We start from the raw sequence: 19,071 nt of genomic DNA on the forward strand, positions 1-19,071 counted from the left end.
ATTGCACACCTTTTATTTCAGTAAACCTTTCCTCATAATTGCCATATATCTACTTTGGTCCACTCCTTTCCATATCTCTTACTGTGCTAATCTCCAACACAAGTTCCAATTTCAGTTTCTTGCCTGTGTCCTCAAATGAGAACCTATTATACAGTTGAATCTCCCTTATCCGGGACTCCCTTATCCGGCACCACTCCTCGTCCAGCAGCATTCCCGGTGCATGAGCTGAACTCCGACATGAACAAATTGAAGTCCTTCCTTGCTGCTGACTCCCGCAATCGCTGGCCTGACCCCCTCCCTCCCCACACAATCTCTTTGCCACACTCCCAGCCCCAAGCCAGCCTGCCCTGATATCATCTTGCTCAGTACCTGTACCATCCAATTTAACATGACCTCCCCTTGTCCGGCAAAATCCCTTATCCGGCACTGGCCAGGTTCCGAGGGTGCCGGATAAGAGAGGTTCAACCTGTACTGTAAAGTATCCCACCTACTGTACTGTATTCGTTTGATGAAGACCTGATGAAATTGATCATCAGTAGATTTAAGAGTAAGGACATGCTTGGGACTTGATGTGTGACTACAGAGAAAGTGTAGACATGATGTTAGAGATATGAGCTGTTTTATGTATTTGCTTAATTCTATGTTGCCTTCTACACTGGTTGAAAATTGATCATGTACAGACATCTAGCTACCAGTGTAGCTTAGTATCTAATTTGTATTTGAAACTGCTTTGATTATAAGGATTCTATGCTCTGTAATTTCTAACTAGTTTAGCATAACATTTATTTTAGATTTGGTTTAATTAGTAACAATTAGGCTTTACAGTCAGTTTAATTTGAATGTATTTTTATTGGGATATGTTGTTTGTACATCACTCTACGGATACTATTTGTTCAAAATAAGAGAGAATATGCCCTATACATCCACAAATTGGTGAAATCTAAAACTGAAAGCCGGGAGGAAATAAAGTTTGAAGCACACAGGAATAGAAATCTAGACATGCTTCTTGCTGTCTTTCTGAAAATCTCATATCTGCAGAGCAGGAGCTTCCAGAATACATCTTATTTCTGTAATACTGCACAAAGTGTGAAGCTTACCTGCCTTATTGTGAATTTGTATCGGTAATCAATAATTCCTGAGGTTGACAAGTTTTATTTTTTCGTGTAGTATTTAATAAATTTAATTCCACAGAGTGATGTAAGATATGATGGCTGGAACATTTTGAGGCTCCATGCCTTGTCTTTTAATTGTTTTCTTTCTTTCTTTCTTCCCCTCTCCCTTTTTTCCTCCAGCTTTTGACTTGACTCGAATGTCTGCTTGTCTTTCCATCAGTTCTGATTAAAGGTACACATCTGTCTTCTATATATGGATAATGACTGACTTGTTTTATATTTCCACTATTTTCTGCTTTCATTTCAAATGTATCAGTTTGCTGGCATTGGCTGGGGATGAATATTGGCAAAGGCATCAGAACTCCTTGCTCTTCTTTCAATAATGCCATGGGAACTTTCACATCCACCCAAATAAATAGATAGGGCCTCGGTTTAATGTCTGGCATGAAATACACTACCTCTGACAATGCAGGAGTCACTGACAAGTCCGTATAAATTATGTGCTCAAATCAGAGTTTGAGGCTTGAACCCCAAACCTTCTGATAAAATATAGTAAATACTGAACATAACTTGTAGAATGTACATAGCTTAACATATATAACATGAATCAATTTGTGGGGACACTTATGGTCCTCGAAATCTAATGTGAATTTGATTCAAGCAGAAGACTAGTTTTTATTTGGGGACTTGGTAGTGGAGTAAATTAGACACTGGGCTTTGACGTAAAGAAACTGGGCCAGCCCAGAGTAAGTCATGAAAGTTTCTGCTGGCTGCTACATGAAATAACCTTGCATGAACCTGGCACTAAATTGGCAAACTCACTCAAAGGTTGATGTAGGAAATGAAAAAAAACTGTCATAGTACTGGATGCTCTTTTGAAGTTGGTGTTGGGGCAGAGAAAAAGGAGCTTCTCTGTATCTGAATGCTGCATCTGACCTGGGGGTCACTGAGGCAGATGCAGGGTGCCCAAAATGGAAATTGTTCTATTCCTCAGTACCACGTCCTTACTCTTGCAGGGCAGAAAATTCTCAAGTTTTTAAAAAAGTTACGTTTTATTTGTTTGCCATCACAATACGTGGTTTTAACAAAATTTGTGATACGAGACATGTCAATGCCATAGGGAAAGAGTATTTTGCTGTTATCTTGTAAAAATATAAATACACTAATTTCTCCGAATAATACTGGTCGATTTTTGCAATACCAAATTTTGGATTTTACTGTGTCATTTTTGCCATATTGTTATCCTAGAATGTATCAAGGAAACACTAGCTTTCAATATTTATTGGCCTGTAGGCGTTAAAATTTCTGTCTAGTTATTGCATTTGGGTTTTTCCAGAAACAATAAATGTCACCATTGTCTGCTTCACCAAATTAATATTTATTTCCCTCAGAATAACCTTCAAATACTTTTTTTCAAGCAAGAAAGTTGCGATCTGACTGAATATTGTAATCCCATTTTCCTTTTGTGTCTAATTGCAGTAAAGCAAGACTAGCCCTAACCAAGGTTTTATCAGGTAATTCACCTGTACAAATACTGGGTTGCCTGCCTTTAATCATATTGGCAGCTAATTCAAAAAAATAGTCAATTCATTTAATGTGAAATGAGTCTGGTTGTAATATTTTCCAATCTGAGAATTAATCAAGATCACACTGTAATAACTGCATCTATAAGAACCTGTGTAATGTATTTGATTAATTGGCAAGAGCATCAAAATAGTTTTAGTTTTGTTACTCATAATCCGTGTGTTCTCAGGCCCACCACAGCATGAGCTGTACCAGTATTTTCTTTAAATATTTCAACCAGGGAAAAGTTTGATAAAAGTCCTTCCAGTAATGAATGGTGCCAAAATACACGTTTATATATTTTTCTTGCTCTAAATTAATGGGGAGCACACAACATACCAATATAGTAAAAAATTGTTCTCTTTTTACGTTTGTTGATTGTTTCCTTTGAATACAAAAAGTGAATTTTGTGTATATATTATCATTTGTCTTAAAGCCAATCATAATCATGTGACATAACTTTTTCCTGTTACTGTAAAGTATTGAGCCATACTGATGATCACAGATTGGAAGCAAGCTGCAGGAATCAATTGGGGCATGCTGTGGTGGTGAAAATTGTTTGAATTTCCAGTGCTGAAGAACTGTCTTTAGACCTGAAATGTCAATGGACTGACTTTGGGCTCAAATTTGCCCAGGACTTGCTCTTTTTTTTTTGGAGCAACTTGATTTTTCTGGAGTATCTTAAAAATCCCCATTCTGCACATTTAATTTGCGGCAGTGTGAGTTAGTTAGGATCTTTTTTAGTTTCGTCTTTTTTCAAAAGGGGACGTTACCAGCCACCTATGCCTGTTTTGGCCATTTAAGCCAGTTTGGACAGCTAATAGTTGCCCCAAATTAACTTAGGCCAGCGTATGTGGCCACTTGTGGCCGCACAGAAAAACCCTTGCGGAAAGTTAAGAAATCAACGCAGGTAGCCAGAGATGTGTGTGGGGGGGGGGGGGTGGAAGGGAAGCACAGAGGACCTTGCAAAGCACTAAACACCTTCACAACTACTAATACAGATCTTGTACTGTAACTTTTGCATAATTTACACATTCCACGATATAAAGCTTCATAAAATATGCACTTTTTAATATAATTTATATCAGAAGACAAAGGGTTTCATAAAACCATTTATAAATCAATTATTAGTGTAATCTGTTACTTTCATTATTTTAATCATTCTACCAGCACTGTGAAATTGGAAAACAAAATACACAGTACAAGAACAGAAAATCAAGTTGTGTTGAAGCACAGTCAATCCTTGAGGCTAAAATTACATTCAAGGAATTCTGGTCAGTGAAGTCACTCTGTTCTGTCTGAGGTAACCTTTATATGGATTATGTACACTCGGCCATTTCTTTTCATAAATGTAATTGCTCAGCTTGGGTTGGCTTTAAAATCCACAAATCTGAATTTCTGCAGTTTATTATATGGTTTGCAGTTTAATTTTGATGGTGCTGACTGCCTTTCTTACTACTCTTATCGGCAGTCTAGGGACAACGTTTCTAATTCGAGCAGCTTGTTCTTTTTCTAAATCATTTAAAGAAACTCTCCTCCTTTTCCCCCCCCCACCCCACCCCACCCCACCCGATCAAAAGTCTCCCCGCACCAACCTGTTTCTTGTAGCCCTCAGCGCAGGAAGGCAACAGCCAGCCTGTGCGGCAGGCCACTTGGCCCGGGATAGGGGCGGGACGCGTTGGGTCCCACACTGCAGGCACGCATCATCGTCATCGTCATCGTCATCATGGGAGGAGCTACTGCGCATGCGCAAACTCTCTACTGCGCATGCGGACAGCTGCCGGCACTCTTTTAGGCGCAGGGCCCTAGCTCGGCCCCCCCCCCCCCCCCACTGTGATTGCCACGCCACACCAAGCACTAGGACGGTCCACAGAGCGGGGAGAATATAGAGATATATTTTCGGCGCCATTTTGAGAGCAGAAAGTCGGTGCACCTCCGGTAAGTGCACCGAAAAAAACGGTGGACCAAATTTGGGCCCATAGTTTCTCCAAAGGTGCAACCTGACTTGTTGAGTATCTTTTTGTTGTTTTTGTTTTCAGATTTCCAGCATCTGCATTATTTTGCTTTTTGAAGATTGTTTGAATTGTTTTCACATTGTGATGGAACTGCTCTGAAATACATCTGTCCTGAGCTTTACCCAGTACAGTTACACTAACAACTTGCAATTATATAGCATCTTTAACGTAGTAAAACATCCCAAGGTGCTTCACAGGAGTGTTATCAACAAAATTGGACTCCGAGTCACACGAGATATTAGGACAAGTTTGGTCAATGGTAGTTTTTAAGGAACATCCTAAAGGAGGAGAGAGAGCTAGAGAGGCGGAGAGGTTAGGGAGGGAATTCCAGAGGTTAGGGCCTGACCACTGAAGGCAAGGCTGCCATTGGAGGGGCAAATGAAATTGGGGATGCACAGGAGGCCAGAAATTGTAGGAATGCAAAGTTCTTGCGGGTTGGAGGGTTGGAGGGTTGGAGGAGGTTTCAGAGATTGGGGTGAGACCATTGGGATGATTTGAACATAGGGTGAGGATTTGAAATTTGAGATGTTGCTGGACCAGGAGCCAGTGTAGATGAGCAAGCAGAGGTGTGATGGGTGAAGGAACTTTGTCTGAGTCAGGATACAGGCAGTAGAGCTTTGGATGAGCTGAGCTTTACGGAGCTGGAAAATGGGAGGATGGCCAGGAGAGCATTGGAATAGTCTAGTTTGGAGGTAACAAAAGCATGGATGAAGGTTTCAGTCGCAGATGGGCTGAGGCAAGGGAGGAAACGGGCAATATTATGGAGGTGGAAGTAGGCAGTCTTGGTGATAGAGAGGATATGGTTTGCAGCTGAAAGCATTGTCCTTGCACCTGATTGGTTGAAATATAATTTTCACAAAACTCTTAACAAATCACACCTGTGAGCCACTACAGAAATGACAAGCAGAAGTGAAAACTGCCAGTCAGGAAACAGTAATGTTCCTAAGTCTTTGATTCTTGTCCATTTGGTCTATTCTCTCATTTCTCTGGACCCTGGATAGAGTCTGGTACAGATAACTGGATTTGTGGTAATTCTGCACATTTGTTGCTTTTTCATGCGGCAAACTGTGTGAACATTGTAAAACATTTATTGTACAAACTGTAGACATCAAAATAGGCATATTGAATAAGGCGATCATTTTAGCCACCTTTGGCTGAAAGAACTGAAGATGCCCTTTGGGGTTTGAGGGAAAGAAAGTACAAATAAATAACTTGCATTTATATTAATTGCTTTCATGACCTCAGGAGATCCCAAAGTGCTTCATTGACTATGACATTTTTAAAAATTTGAAATGTTGCAATGCGGGGAAATGCAGAAGCCAATTTTTGTACAGTAAGATCCACAAACAGCAATGAAATAAATGGTCAGATAACCTTTTTATTGTTGGTGTTGGTTCCCAGGGGAGGCGTGAGTTCAGAGCCAGGTGCAGCACAGGCCAGCCCACACTACGAATATGTGTGCTCACTAGCTCCGTGCAACAGAGCAGGTCTCCAGTTGTCTTGGGTAATCCTTGCCACTGGACCAAAACCTAGCTCTGTCAAGCCCATGTGATGGCTGGTGTGCAACGGCCACCACACGTTAAAAAAAAAAAAATCCACGCACAGGCATCTTCCACCCTTGAGGATGTAGTTTGGGTTCTTCATTCGAAACACCTGTGAACTCATCCTTTTTTTTGGTGTGGAAGCAAGTCATCCTCGTTTCGAGGGACTGCCTATGATGATTGCCAGGATATCCTGACAACTCGCTGCTCCTTGTTGAATAGTGCCATGGAATCTCTTGCGTCCACTGAAGAGGGCAAACAGGACCTCAGTTTAACAACGGTACCTCCAACAGTGCTGCACTCCCTCAGTACTGCACTTAAGTGTCAGCCTGCAATAAAACCCACAACCTTCTAACTCAGTAGCAAGAGTTCTATCACTAATGCCTAGGTTGACACTAGAAGTGCTGCATAAATGTGGCTTTGCGGGCGCCGTATACCAATCCACAGATGTTCCGCAAAGGCTACCACTCATTTAATGTGCAGTTGTTGTGCGACAGCACTCAGCACATCATGATGGTGAATGCCTGGTATCCTGGTAGCAGTCCTGATGCCTTCATCCAGCGCCAGTCTGATGTGCCAGCAATCTTCCAGCCACTGTTTGGAGGAGACCAGGGCTATCCACTCGAAACCTGGCTCATGACATCCCTCCTCAACCCCACCACTCGTGGCCAGCGCTCATATAATGTCAGCCATGTTGCTGTGAGGAACGTCATCGAGTAGACCATCAGAGTGTGAAAGCAACAGTTCCACTGCCTTGACTGTTTGGGAGGAGCCCTCCAGTACACGCCAGAGCAGGTGTCCCATTTCGTGGTGGTCTGCTGCATGCTCCACAACTTGGCCATCATGAAGGCGCAGCCATTGCCATCACAGGTTCCGGGACCGGAAGAGGACCATCACCTGTTCCGAACAGGCTGTCTTTCAGCACCTCATCACACTCCGGTTCCAGTGAATGAAGCCCCAGATCCCCATTGCTCACCACTTCCCCATCTTACCATCTCTCTGTCACAGTGTCCTCTTGGGCACAAAGTTGAAATGAGAGCCATCACAAAACAAACATTCCAAACATAATTTATCAATTGCAAATCAAATCAACAACGCAAACAAAATCACCCTTGTGCATTCTGTTAGTGTCTGTCTCTCATGTACCTTTTCCTACTGAAGTGCTCCCCCAGTGACTCTGGCATGTCTGGTGGAAGGCTGCTGATGTTCAGTGGGTTGGATTGCAGTAAGCCTTGCAGGATGACCTTGAGCAGCTCTGGGCCTCGAAGGCCCAGCTGTAGACTGCACTACCTTGGCATGGGCTGCAACAATCTGGGCTGGCTGGATGACAGGCAACAGCAAGGGTACTGGCAGAGTGACAGTAGTGGAGGTAGGAATGCTGTCATCTTGAGCGAGGACAGCAGGTTCTTGCTCCACTGAGCCACTGCCACATCCCGCGGGCGCGTCTCAGCATTTCTAGCCACCTAGCAATGCAATCGGACCCTGCAAGCCCCTTTCCACACTCGTAAACTCAGCCATGATAGCAGCAGTCTGAGCTTCCACTGCAGCACTGAGACATTGGGTCACTTCCACCTATGCTGCAATGGAACCTACGACATTGCCCATCGCATGCAGCCCCGTGGCTGGGTACACAAGGTCTCTCATTGAGTTGCCCATCCTGGAAATCACCGTCTCCAAGCTCCACACAAAGCCACGTGCAGTGTTGGAGCCAGACACCTCCATGTTCCTCAACACTGACAAGAGGCTCTCTGCCAGGCTTTCCATTGCACCTAGCATTTCAGTGTGCATGCCCATTACCTTTCTGAAGGCCACCTCATCGAGGTCATTGTCTGAGTCCTGTGCAGCAGAACCAGTGTGTGAACTCTCCCTCCGAGGAGCTGGCAACCAAGCGGTCAAAGAAGGCCATGTACAGAGGTTGGTGCTACATTTTTCTTGGATTTGTCATGCGGTGAAAATCATGTCCTTTGTGCCTCCTAAGTGGGCGGAATCCGTATTGAGACTCTGGGAGGAGCTCTTCGGCCACTGGGAGGAGATGATTGAGGAGGATTCTTGCGATAATTTTCCCTGTGGCAGACAGCAGAGACTCCACTGTAATCGAAAAGCACTGGAGAAGTACCACCAATGTTGCCGCTGCAAAATTCTTCAAATCCATTGGCAGGATAGACGTACCAACATCACAGCATTGAGCGTGATCAATGCTTCGATCAGTTCAGATGGGCGAGCCACGTAGTCCGCATGCCTGATACAAAGCTCCCGAAACAGGCACACTACTCCGAGCTTCGGCACGGCAAGCAAGCCCCAGGAGGGCAGAGAAAATGCTTCAAGGACACCCTCAAAGCCTCCCTGGAAAAAAATGTAACATCCCCACCAACCCTTGGGAATCCCTGGCCCATGACCACTCAAAGTGGAGAAGAAGCATTCGGGGAGGCGTCGAACATTGAATCTTTTCGTCGGGAGCACGTGGTAACCAAGTACAAACAGCGGAAGGAGCGTACGACAAACCTAACGCCCCTCCCACCCATCCCTTCAACTAACCTGCCCCACCTGTGACAGAGACTGTAGATCCCACATTGGACTCATCAGCCACCTTAGAACTCATGTTAGTGTGGAAGCAAGTCATCCTCGACTCCGAGGGACTGTATAAGGAGAAGAGAAGGTGCAGATGGTGGAATATGGCATTTGATGATGCATTCACTCAGCTTGCCAATTGTGTGAAGTCATTAACTTTTTGTGGCACATTAGTTGCAGTGACAGCTTGAGCGATCTCCTCCCACATCCGTCTGGTGTTTGGCCTTGAAAGCTCCCTGTCCCCCTGCAGGTAGAAGACCTCACAGTATCTGAACTCCCAGGACCAAGGCCTCCAGTGCTGCATCCGAGAATCTTGTCCTTTCCCTTGGCTAATAGGCCCTTGCACTCTCCACAATGAGGTGCTTCTGCAACAAAGCACCTCTCCTTTAAATAGTGCAGACAGCCTAGGCCAATCTTTATTGGCTAGTAGACTGCACTCGATATTGGCCCCTCTGTTCAGCATTTAGCCAATCAGCAGCACGTTTAGCGCTGAGCTCAGTGCTGCAATCATTATAATGAGCAGGCAGCATGAATTTGCGCACTTGGAACGGGCGTAAGCAGATAGCGATGTCCACACCCATTTTCTGGCCTTATCCAATTTCTAGGCCATGTTATCTAAAATGATATTGAAAGTAGATGAAAATTAAAGTCTCACTGTAGTTATGCAGTGACTGCATAATAATGAAGTCACGCTTAAGGGATAATTTTCTAAGTTCGTGCTACCTACGAAAAGCCTCACCACCTGCTGTTCATATCAGGAAATCGTGGGCATATTTTAATAATTTTCCATCCATTAATTGAATGAACAGAAAATTGTGGGTGGTACGCCTGCAATTTGTGACAGGTTAGCTAGAGGGTAAAGCTCCCCGCTGGTAGTATGGTAGATTTTCCAAGATTCTGCTATTTTAAGCAAATGCACAACAACTGTACCATTTATATTTCACTCATTTTTAATGGCTTAAATTCTATTAAATGAGTAAAATAATGGCTTCAAAGATTCTGGGCCTAGAAATTGGATTGTGCCTGAATTGGGGTGCACACGCCGCACACCCCTAAAAAGGCAGGTGGCAGAACCACGGGAAATTGGTCTGCCAGCGAGCTGCAGGTGCCAGTCACGTTCCCAGAGTTGGTCCTGGAAGGCACCAAGATCAGATGGCTCGGTCACTGGCCGAGATTGTAAGGGGAGTCCGGGAGGGCGGAGACAATTGGGAGGCGGGCAAGCAGTGGTCGGCAGCGGCATGCGAATTTAATCCGGAGCCAGGAGGAGTATGTCTGCTCCACAAAAACGCAAGTTTTAAAAAAAACATTTACCTTTCCCGTGACTGCTGGTTTGGACAGAAAAATATGGCGGCCCACAGCGCAACCGGCCTCCCCTTTAAAGGGTGCCCCGGCGGCGGATGTCCGGCAGCTTCACGACCCGTGACCCGCGAAGCTGGCGGTGACATCAGCCGGCGCAATCCTCGCCGCTCGCGGAGCAATTTCCCTCCTGGGGCGCCAAAGGGTCAACACGGGGCGATGAGGGTCGGCGCGCGAGGCGATGATATCATCACTGTGAATCAGCCAGCCCGGGTGCAAATTGCGGTTCATGGCGCTACCGGCAAAGCGCCCCCCCCCTCCCCCCCCAAAACCTCCAGGGCAATTTCCCCGGAGGTGCTATCAACCCCTTTCCCCGGGCGATAATCTCATTGCGCCCCATTAGCGCCCCCAGGAGGCGCTAATGGGACTATAAGAAAGGACATTTTCGCCTCCGCCCTCATTGTTTTTAGCTTTTCACCATTTAGAAAGAACCCTGTTCTATCTTTTTTTGGTCCAAAGTGCTCACATTTGCTGACATTGAATTCCACTTGCCACAGTTTTGCCCATTCACTTAATCTATCAATATCCCTTTCTAATTTTCTGCTTTCAACTGACTCCTTACAATATCGCCTATCTTTGTGTCATTGGCAAATTTGGATGTATGACTTTCTATGCCATCATCTAAGTCATTAATAAATATTGTGAAAAGTTGAGGACCCAACACAGATCCTTGCGAGACGCCACTAGTCAGATGCTGCCAATTTAAGGACCTACCCATTATCCCTACTCTCTCAGGCCAAAATTACCCCTTTTTTGTGCCCCGGGGCGAAATTGTCCCATAGATTTTGGGGCCGATTTGACAGTAATGCCGTGCCCTCGTGCGCAACAGGCCATGACGTCACCGCTGAGCGTGCCGGCCCCTGCTTGCCCGCCTCCCAGTCAGAAGGTTGTGGGTTCAGATCCCACTCCAGGGACATGAACACAAAAAAAATCAAGGCTGACACTCCAGTGCAGTACTGAGGGAGCACTGCACTGTCAGAGGTGCTGTCTTTCGGATGAGATGTTAAACCGAGGTCCCGTCTGCTCTCACAGGTGGACAAGAAAGATCCCATGGCACTATTTCGAAGAAGAGCAGGGGAGTTATCCCTGGTGTCGTGGCGAATATTTATTCCTCAATCAACATAACAAAAACAGATTATCTGGTCATTATCACTTTGCTGTTTGGGAGCTTGCTGTGTGCAAATTGGCTGCCGCGTTTCATACATTACAACAGTGACTACACTCCAAAAGTACTTCATTGGTTGTAGAGCGCTTTGAGACCTCTGGTGGTCATGAAAGGCGCTATACAAGTCCAAGTATTTTCTTTTTAATGTCAGCTGCGTCCCAAGCTGCAAGAATCCTCAAGGGAGAAGATTAGCTATAAAGATAGAATGCATGTGGGAATGGGTAAAGTGCCAGATTCAGCTCATGCACTCTTATTGTTCTTTTGGCCAAAGAAGAGAGTTGTAAAATAGCATTTTTATAAGAAAACTAAGAACTTATTTTAAGCAAATCACGCACAAAGCACTGCTTGAAATAAATGACTTATTAGTCTGAAAAGTACATGCCAATTTACGATAGTATGTTGCACTTTTGAAGTAAATTGTCAGGGTTTGGTCCTTAGACATTTTTTGTGCTATATACTTTTTAGAGTTGCATGTATTCTTTATAGAACGACAACAATTTGCATTTTAGAGCCTTTAACAAAGAAAAGGCACATTAGCGAGATGTGAGGGGGGAAAAATGCACACCAAGTCAAAGAGGGAAATATATGGGGAGATGGCCATCAGCTTGGTCAAAGAGGTGGGTTTTAAGGAAGGTGTTAAAGGAGGGAGGTGGAGTGGCAGAGTGGTTTATGGAGGGGATTCCAGAGTGTGGGCCTTGGGCATCTGAAAGCACAGGCACCAACGATGGGGTGGCAGGAGGGAGTGATGCACAGAGGGTCAAAAACAATGGCTAAGGGCTAGAATTTCCCCTCGCATCGCCCATTTACCACCCTGGTACCGCCCGTTTTCATGAACAATGCAAAATACTGTCCGGTACCGTCCATTTTGGCTCCCGATTAGCGACGGCAGTAATTTGGGCCGACCATTACCGCTGGAACTACAAATCACCCGCCCACTTTGGACATCCAGAAATGTCGGAAAATTCACTCCGTGCTAAATTCCATAAAATGTTTTTTTTAAGGCCCGTTATCGCTGCGCTGGAAACCACCCATTTTTGAAGTACTTACCTGACTTGGGCCCAGCGTTATGGCTCCCTCCATTTTGTTTCCAGCTTGGCCCAGAACATCGAAGAAAAGCAATTCCCTCAGTACTGCCCCTTTAACAGTGCAGTTCAGTACTTCCCCTTTGACAGTGACACACTCCCTCAGTACTGGCCTACTGACAATGTAGCTCTCCCTCAGTATTGCCCCTCTGACAGTGCATATGTAATTATATGTGCAGCACATATTAACAGATATGTGAAGTTTTGACAAGATGACCACCACTACTGTAGTTAAGTGATTCTATGCAGAAAATTAACTTTTGCATCTTTGAATGTGATTGGGAGAATCTGTTGTTCAGTAAACTTTGGACTGACATATATACTGAGTTTCTGCTATAATTTGGATCTGTGTTAGCTGATTGACACTCCGTCTCTGTGGTGGACTGGAACATCACCTCACCAACGTGCAAACATTGTATCAGGAGGTCTATAAAGGATTGTGACCTCTAAAAGCCTTGCAAATTATTGGATTGTGTAATAAAAAAGTTCTTGTATTCAAAGAGGCTCACTTTGGGCCCAAGTTTTGGCTGGAGTTGCTCCTATTTTTTTTGGAGCAACTAGTTTAGTTTGGAGTTATCTTAGAAATCGCAATTCTTGGCTCTGAGTTTGCTCCAGTTCTAGTGAGTTAGTTTAGTTTAGTTTTAGTTCAGTTTTTTTTCAAAAGGGGGGCGTTACCTGCCACTTACTACATTCTAAGTTAGTTTGGAGTCGTAAGTGTCGACTTTTGTACGCTCAGAAAAACCTTGCGTACGCTTTAGAAATTAAGCGCAGGTAGCCAGAGATGGCGGGGGGAAGGGACGTTAGAAGGAAGTTGGGGGATTTTCCAAAGCATTAAACACTTCACTTTTAGCAATAAAGAGCCATCATCAATAATAAATGATAAATAAATCAACCAATCAATAAATAAATCAATAAATAAAAAATTAAAAAAATTAAAAATCAATCAATAAAAAATTATTACTGCAGCACCTATCCGTTCGGGAGCACCGCGAGCCCTCCAGTAGCACACATAGCAGTGAGCACACACAGACCATGCATGCAGGCAGCAAGCAGTGGCAGGCCACTCGGCCAGGGATAGGTCGTGAGCGCAGCCGTGGGGGGGTGGAGTGGGAGAGGGGGCAACGTTAAACAGACGAGCCTGCCCAGTTCTCATCCGACTCACGTCTTGCCATCGAGCCTGCACCGCCATTCAATAAGATCATGGCTGATCATTCCCTCAGTACCCCTTTCCTGCTTTCTCTCCATACCCCTTGATCCCCTTAGCTGTAAGGGCCATATCTAACTCCCTCTTGAATATATCCAATGAACTGACATCAACAACTCTCTGCGGCAGGAAATTTCACAGGATAACAACTCTCTGAGTGAAGAAGTTTCTCCTCATCTCAGTCCTACCTAAGACTATGTCCCCTGGTTCTGGACTTCCCCAACATCGGGAACATTCTCCTGCATCTAACCTGACCAGTCCCGTCAGAATCTTATTCGTTTCTATGAGATCCCTTCTCATCCTTCTAAACTCCAGTGAATAAAGGTCCACTTGATCCAGTCTCTCCTCATGACTGTCCAGCCATCCCTGGAATTAGTCTGGTGAACCTTCGCTGCACTCCCTCAATAGCAAGAATGATCTTCCTCAGATTAGGAGACCAAGACTGAACACAATATTCCAGGTGAGGCCTCACTAAGGCCCTGTACAACTGCAGTAAGACCTCCCTGCTCCTATACTCAAATCCCCTAGCTGTGAAGGTCAACATACCATTTGCCGCCTTCACCGCCTGCTGTACTGCATGCCAACCTTCAATGACTGATGAACCATGACACCTGGGTTTCATTGCACCTCCCCTTTTCCTAATCTGCCGCCATTCAGATAATATTCTGCCTTCATGTTTTTGCCCCCAAAATGGATAACCTCACATTTATCCACATTATATTGCATCTGCCATGCATTTGCCCACTCACCTAACTTGTCCAAGTCACCCTGCAGCCTCTTAGTGTCCCCCTCACAGCTCACATCGCCACCCAGTTTAGTGTCATCTGCAAACTTGGAGATATTACACTCAATTCCTTCATTAAAATCGTTAATGTATATTGTAAAGAGCTGGCGTCCCAGCACTGAGCCCTGCGGCACTCCACTAGTTACTGATTGTCATTCTGAAAAGGACCCGTTTATCCCGACTCTCTGCTTCCTGTCTGCCAACCAGTTCTCTATCCACGTCAGTACATTACCCCTAATAACATGTGCATTGATTTTGCACACCAATCTCTTATGTGGGACCTTGTCAAAAACCTTTTGAAAGTCCAAATACACCACATCCACTGGTTCTCCTTTGTCTACTCTACTCGTTACATCCTCAAAAAATTCCAGAAGATTCGTCAAGCATGATTTCCCTTTCATAAATCCATGCTAACTTGGACCGATCCTGTCACTGCTTTCCAAATGTGCTGCTATTTCATCCTTAATGATTGATTCCAACATTTTCCCCACTACTGATGTCAGGCTAACTGGTCTATAATTACCTGTTTTCTCTCCCTCCTTTTTTAAAAAGTAGTGTTACATTAGCTACTCTCCAGCCCATAGGAACTGATCCAGAGTCGATAGACTGTTGGAAAATGATTACCAATGCATCCACTATTTCTAGGGCTACTTCCTTAAGTACTCTGGGATGCAGACTATCGGGCTCCGGGGATTTATCGACCTTCAATCCCATCAATTTCTCTAACACAATTTCCCGCCGAATATAGATATCCTTCAGTTCCTCCTTCTCGTTAGACCCACTGTCCCCTCGTAGATTCGGAAGGTTATTTGTGCCTTCCTTCGTGAAGACAGAACCGAAGTATTTGTTCAGTTGGTCTGCCGTTTCTTTGTTCCCCATTATAAATTCACCTGAATCCGACTGCAAGAGACCTACATTTGTCTTCACTAATCTTTTTCTCTTCACATATTTACAGAAGCTTTTGCAGTCAGTTTTTATGTTCCCTGCAAGCTTCCTCTCGTGCTCTATTTTCCCCCTCTTAATTAAACCCTTAGACCTCCCCTGTTGCATTCTAAATTTCTCCCAGTCCTCAGGTTTGTTACTTTTTCTAGCCAATTTATATGCCTCTTCCTTGGTTTTAACACCATCCTTAATTTTCCTTGTTAGCCATGGTTGAGCCACCTTCCCCGTTTTATTTTTAACTCCAGACAGGATGTACAATTGCTGAAATTCATCCGTGTGATCTTTAAATGTTTGCCATTGACTATCCACCGTCAACTTTAAGTGTCCTTTGCCAGTGAAAGCACCACTGAAAAGTCCCTGTACCCTCCCACAATTCCACCTGCGGCCAACTTTCCCAACACCTTTGCTCCCCAATCCCCTCCTCCTCCCGTTAACAATACCCCTGGCCTTGCCCACGTCAGGACCAATACGTTGTGCACCAGCAGAGCACCCTGAGTGTGACTGTTGAGGGGGGCGGGGCGAGGTGGGGGATGGTGACAATGGCAGTGCTGTGTTTAGGGGTTCTGGAGAAGATGGAGGTGCTCAGGACCCATCTTCAAAGTCGGAAGGAACTGGTTCCTCCCGACAATCCGGTGCTGTCACCATTGGTGGTATGGCACCTTGGGGTGCAGTGCCACATCCCACGACCGTCGATTGCCGCTTGACATTCGCGGTCCAGGTGTTCTCCTTCGCCGCGGCAATCAGCTCTGACATGTCCTCCGATTGACGGGCTGCTGAAGCTGCGATGTTTTCGGACAACCCAGCAATGGACTGAGGAGCTCTCGAATCAAGTCGATGCTCATCCTGCACAGTGCCACCATGTCCAGGCTAGCATCTGCCTGTCGTGCAGCATTCCCACTTTGGCGGATCAGCCGCCGCGGATTCACCACGGAGGTCGGTGTGCACTGTTGCAGTCCGCTTGGTCCCGCTTCCTCGGGCCGGAATCCAAGAAAGTTGGATTCTGACAAGGAACTGGTGGCTGTAGGTAGAAGAGGACCCTTGAAGTCCCGCCACCCCTCCCTCCTCTCGCCATAACTTTGAGGAGTGTTCTCTACCAGCACCATCTCCTCCATCACCATCTCTTCATTTTGTCCTCCCAGCAATGACTCCTCTTTGGCGGGTGGAGGGGGGGGGGGGGCAGGCGGCTCCACCTCTGCAACTGTAAAAACATAACATTAATGGTTGGCGACAGGAGGGGAGGGGTCAGAGGTGACATCAGAGCAATTCACTTTGGGCTGGCTTATGTGGAGAACAAACATTTTTTACTGAGAATCATTACATCAAAGTATAGAGAAAGTACATGACATAACAAAACTTCAGTCCCAGACAGTTTGATTTCCAATTGGCACAGTGTGATCAACCAACAAATCATGTCACAACTAACAACATTTCTTCCTCCCAGCATTACATTACATTCTACATTATATTGCCATAAGATTGAGTTAAATGACCTCCAGGGATTATGCCGACTTACCCTCCAGGACAACTGGTTCGGCACCAACTCACGTGGTGGTGCAATCATATGCCCCCGTCAGGGCTGCAACGCGCTCCTCGAGGTCCGTCAGGACTGGTCTTCGGTGGACCACCGCCCGTTTTGCGTAGCTCCGTCCTATTGCCGGCTAGTTATTTCTGCAAAGGTGACAAAAAATATGTGTGAACTAATTTGACAGCTACTAATACCGAACACATACATACATACATACATACACACACACACAATATATTGGTACACATCCCCAATTAACCATTCCCAAGTCTTTTCATCAATGGATGCACGATTTAAGTTTTGTTAGCACGCAAATGTTGCATGATGAACACATTAAAAAACAGAGGACTAACACAATGAGATCATTGACGTGAAATAAAAATGACACCAAGCTTTACAACATAATAAAATGTGTCACTACTTAAGAGTAAATCGTCAATGCATGATAAAAGTTAGTACTTGCTCTCGCAGACCCAACGATGTCATTCCACCGTTTGTGGCATGGTTCGGCCCCCACATCACGGGCGCGACGGAGGACACCATCTCAGCGATCTCTCGCCATAACTGTTGATACACGAACAGTGACGGTTTCCCTCGCCCACCCCATGTTAACTGATTCCAACGGGCATCCACTTCATCCACCAATGACTCCTGGGCTTCCTCTGAGAAACGAGTAGCCCTTTTTCTCCCACCTAACTCCCTCTCCATTACCATGGCTTGATTCTCCATTGTGTTGATATTTAATTAAATTATTTATTTTATTATTTTTAAGATTTTTTATTATTAGTTATATTAATTATAGTATTTTATAATATAATTATCAAGGTACTAAATACTCCTCAACAAACCTGAAAAATCCTCACATCTCGCTCACTGACATGCACGAACCTCTGCAGCTGGAAAAACTTCAGTGCTGTCCTTCTCTGCGCATGTGCGGGGTCACCCTTGACCCCCAAATCGCGGGAGCATGGCCACGCATGCACGGAGAAGCTTTTCCAGCCGTTTTGGACAGAGGTTCTGCTTTCCTTTGTACAAGTAAGCTGATTGCCGACTTTTGTACCGGTTTGGCCGCCAGCTCGACTCCGCTATCGCAACGCTTCGCCACCGCCGTCATCTGGAACCCGAAAACCTTGGGAGCGCGCACCAGCGGTATTCCGGCGGTTAGAAAGATGCAACCGCCGGAATACCGCTAACAACCGGGCGGGGCGATCCGGATGCAAATTCTATCCCTTTGTTTTGCTGATGTTTAGTTGGTATCACTTGCTGCTCATCTAAGACTGGATGTTGGACAAGCAGTAGAGGGGCTGAGAGAAGTGGTGGAGAGGTAAAGCTGGGTACCATCAAGCAGGTCAGAAGCTGGATATTCTGCAGCGAGTGACTCGCCTCCTAACTCCCCAATGCCTTTTCATCGCCTACAAGGCACAAGTCAGGAATATGATGGAATACTCTCCACTTGCCTGCTTACATGCAGCTCCAGCAACACTTAAGAAGCTTGACACAAAGCAGCCCGTTTGATTGGCACCCCAGCCAACACCTTAAACATTCACTCCCTCCACCACCGGTGCACCGTGGCTGCAGTGTGTACCACCTACAAGATGCACTGCAACAATTCTCCAAGGCTTCTTTGACAGAATCTCCCAAACCCCTGACCTCTACCACCTAGAAAGACAAGGACAACATGCACATGGGAATACCACCACATCCAAGTTCCCCTCCCAAGTCACACATCACCCTGACTTGTAAATATATCGCTATTACTTCATCGTTGCCGGGTCAACATCGTGGAATTCCCTCCCTAACAGCACTGTGGTAGAACCTTCACCACGCTGACTGCAGCAGTTCAAGAAGGTGGCTCACCACCATCATCTCAAGGGCAATTGGGGATGGTCAATAAATGCTGGCCTTTCCGGTGACGCCCACGTCCCATGAATAACTTTAGAAAAAATTTGAACGTGGGTTTTTTTCAAGAAGGGTTTTGAAAGAGTGGGACAGTACCTCTGAAGAGAGATTCATTTACAATATCAGCTAGCATCTTCGCCAGGAAGGGAAGTTGAGTAGGCAACAGTTGAGTGGGAATGGGGTCAAGCAAGCAGGTGGATCTCCACACCATTATCTCTCAAGTCCTCCCAAGGATCCATTCTTGACTCCCTCCCCTTCCTCATCTACATACTGCCTCTTGACAACATCATACAAAGACACGGGGTCTGCTTCCAT

General features: G+C 45.4%; 1 protein-coding gene across 3 annotated transcripts in view; it reads left to right on the top strand.

Moving 5' to 3' along the window:
• pemt (phosphatidylethanolamine N-methyltransferase) overlaps positions 1 to 19,071 on the top strand; it is a 137,587-nt gene that overhangs the window by 31,940 nt on the left and 86,576 nt on the right. Inside the window, exon 2 of one of the 3 annotated variants that reach the window (XM_070901209.1) lies at positions 1,293 to 1,344. The exons of the other annotated variants lie outside the window; for them this stretch is intronic. The gene's annotated coding sequence lies outside the window, so the exon portion shown is untranslated. The remainder of the gene's footprint in view (positions 1 to 1,292; positions 1,345 to 19,071) is intronic. 3 annotated transcript variants of the gene reach the window in all.

Source organism: Pristiophorus japonicus, chromosome 15 (genome assembly GCF_044704955.1).
Source record: "Pristiophorus japonicus isolate sPriJap1 chromosome 15, sPriJap1.hap1, whole genome shotgun sequence".
Taxonomy (NCBI): Eukaryota; Metazoa; Chordata; class Chondrichthyes; family Pristiophoridae; genus Pristiophorus; species Pristiophorus japonicus.